Source organism: Aptenodytes forsteri, unplaced genomic scaffold (assembly GCF_000699145.1).
Source record: "Aptenodytes forsteri isolate BGI_AS27 unplaced genomic scaffold, ASM69914v1 Scaffold61, whole genome shotgun sequence".
Classification (NCBI taxonomy): domain Eukaryota; kingdom Metazoa; phylum Chordata; class Aves; order Sphenisciformes; family Spheniscidae; genus Aptenodytes; species Aptenodytes forsteri.
This window is the reverse complement of record NW_008794443.1, coordinates 4,801,387-4,804,482: the sequence shown is the minus strand read 5'-3', so window position 1 is coordinate 4,804,482 and position 3,096 is coordinate 4,801,387.

The window sequence follows — 3,096 nt, the reverse complement described above, 5'->3', positions numbered from 1 at the left end:
TATATGTATATAATTTAAAAAACCCAAAAAACATATAATAGGGGTGCATGCTCAAAAAGTTTTTACTGATGGGGTGCATGATAAAAAGGTTTGGAGACCGCTGACTTAGAGGATAAGTGGGTATCATTAAAGCAAACCTGTGCTATTCATCATATTTGGAAGAAGCACATCTAGAAGGTCTTCTCTCTGTGAAAATTATAATTAGGGTAGGGTTTTCTTAGCCTACCGTGTTCTGTGCCACGGATAGAAAAATACAGAAGGCAGAAATAAAACCAGGGAGACTGGATAAAGAGGTCTGAGGGGAATCCATGGGATTTTCTGCTCATTCTGGCTATGTGAAATGCTCGTAGATGGTGCCTAAAACACAAAAACTAAAGCTAAAAATTGGGAGAGGCAATATCTTGTAGCACATTAACTAGTAGTATTGGAAGAAACGGGCAGACTTTTGAACACCTTTTTCAGGTCTGAATTGATAACTCCTGAAGCGAATGTGATATATGAAGAAGGTTTTTTCATTTCTCATCTCATTTCTCATCCTGTATCAACTTCATTTAATACAGATCGTGCTGCCTCCTACAAATGTTTACATATTTCCTTAGACTGTGAGAGCTAAAATTTTGTATGACACGAATTTTTTGCAACATGCTAGGGGTTTGTTTGTTTGTTTTGTTTGCAGCACTCTGATGTTAAACTCTCTGTCAGTGCCTGAGAACTTCTGTTAGAGGTACTAACTAATGCACATGATCCAGGTCTGCTATCAAAGAAACTTCAGTTTTGCAAAAAGCAGGAACAGCGTTTAAGCTACTGCCATCAGCGTTACTCCCTTCGTGCTTTCATGTGCAAACTGCCACAGTTTCTGCACGGTAAAGCAAACTTTTACTTTGAAAAGCTTCCTAAATGCTCCTGTTTTGTAGCTAAACAGATCAACCAGTGGTTTTGCTGAGGCACACTGAGGAGGTGTGAAAAGGAGAGAAAACGAAAAAGACAGGTGTTAGCGATGAATGACTCCGTGCGTTCATTTGTAACATTTTTATTGGGTTACTCTTATTATACGGAGAGGTATTTTTCCAGGAAAAAAAAAATCCAGGTGAAATCTGTAGAGGGTATTTGATATTAAATAAAATGAAAACACATCTCTTCCCTCTGGCTGTTTTCGAGCAGCTGCACACATCATATTGATCAGGGCAGATTATGAAGAAGAAGAGGCCAATGTAGTCTAATTCAATAATGGAAGTAGCAATGGCTGCAAAATTTTCCAGAATTGATTCTCATTTTTACGAAATTAGATCTTTGAGCAGAAAAACCTATAAACTTGCCAGTGTTAGATAATTCACTACTATTTACAGTGAACAGTTCCAATTCCGCTTATCCTGTGGCTTGGAATACAGAGGGATTTTGGGGTTTTTTTTCCTTTTAAAGTGTTCTAGCTTCAACTTCTGATAGTTTTGCCAGGTATACTGAAAAAACTATTACTGATTTTTTTGGTCCCTATTGCCATTACATGTATTTTATGGTCTTGCAAATCCTTAGCTCTCTCTTCAGTGAATTAAATTGACTGACCTTCTGTGATATATTTCACTGAGAGAGGTTTTCTCAGTGATTTTCATGTCCCTTTTCAGGTTTCTCTCTACTTTATCAACATGTCAAAACTAGACAAGCTATTTCAGCAGCCAGCAGCAACTCTAGATGTAATACAACTTCTTTCCTCCTTGCGATTTCTCTGTTTATACTTCTGAGGTTGCAGGAAAGTTGGGTTTTTTGGCCACAGCACCATCTTGGCAGTTGGTAAGCCACCGTGACCCATTTGTCCTTTTCGTTTTGTGCTTCCCAGGATAAAGTTTTATGTCAGGTAAGTATAGCCTCCACTCTTTGCTCTTAAATGAATGAGCTCATCGATGACCTTATTGAAATGCATGTTTGCTTGCCCCCAGCTGCCAAATGATCAGGTCACCCTGTACCAGTGCCCTCTCCATGTCATTATTTACCCTTCCCTCAGGCCTCGTGTCATCTGTGAAGTTTATCAGCAATACTCTGCTTTCTTCCAGGCCATCGATAAAGATGTTAAATATTTTAGAGTCTAGCGTAAATCCCAGTCAGATCCCAAAATACGTCCTTGCAGACAGTTACATTATGAGGTGTTTTGAGACAGTTCCATGATCTGGAAAGGTGGGGCATATAGGCAGAGGTTTCTTAATTAAGTATAATTTCTAATTATTTTTTAAAATAAAACATTTTATTTTGTCACACTGAGTCAGAGAAGTTTCTTATATCACTGCTTTCACCTTTGCCATCCTAGCTTCTTACCTTACTGCAAAAATGCTTCCTGGCTGCTCTGGGAGAGGAATTGGTTGGGATCGTTCCCCAGAAGTCCTCAGAGACGTGAAAACCTCGGTCATGATTCTGTTTTTTCTGAGTATTTGTAAAATCAAAAGTGGGTGTGGTGGTCTCTCAGCCAGGGGAGTTGTTAACCACTTTTAAGAGTACTCTTGTAATTTGTGTGGGTATGTGTACCAGGGATGGGGGGAAACATTCAATTTGGGGTGTGGAGGCAGTGTTGCCGATTTTTGCAGTTTTTACTAAATCTTTTTTTTTCTTATGTGGTGATTTCCCAAGTCATTCAGCCAGGATGTCGTGTCACCATTTTTACAAGCAATCAAGCAAAAAAGAAAGAAACGTGAGCCTTATGGCTGCAGGGGGAGACCAAACAATTGGAATTGCTGAAACGAGAGTTTGCAAAGTGGTTTTCTGTGTTTCTGTAAAAAATCACGGCTGGTACAGCAGGTACGGGACTTCGGGACCGTGACTCCAGATTCCCAAGTGCCCGTGTCTTGCAGGTGTGCAATTTCGGCATTAATCAGCGCTGTGCCTCACGCCGGACGAGGGCGGTGCGAGGCAGGGTGCTGAGGTGTGGAGGTGCGGGGCTGGACCGCCGCGGTTTGAGCTGAGCCGGGCCTGTGTCAGCGGCTGGGCCCTGCTTTGGGGACCTGCAAGTGTCGGCAGGGTGACAGGCACCAGGCGCCCAGCGGACACACCGGTGGCTGAGGGGAGGAGGCGAGGGGGGTTGCCCGGCGGGGGGCGCTGGGGAAGCCGGTGGGC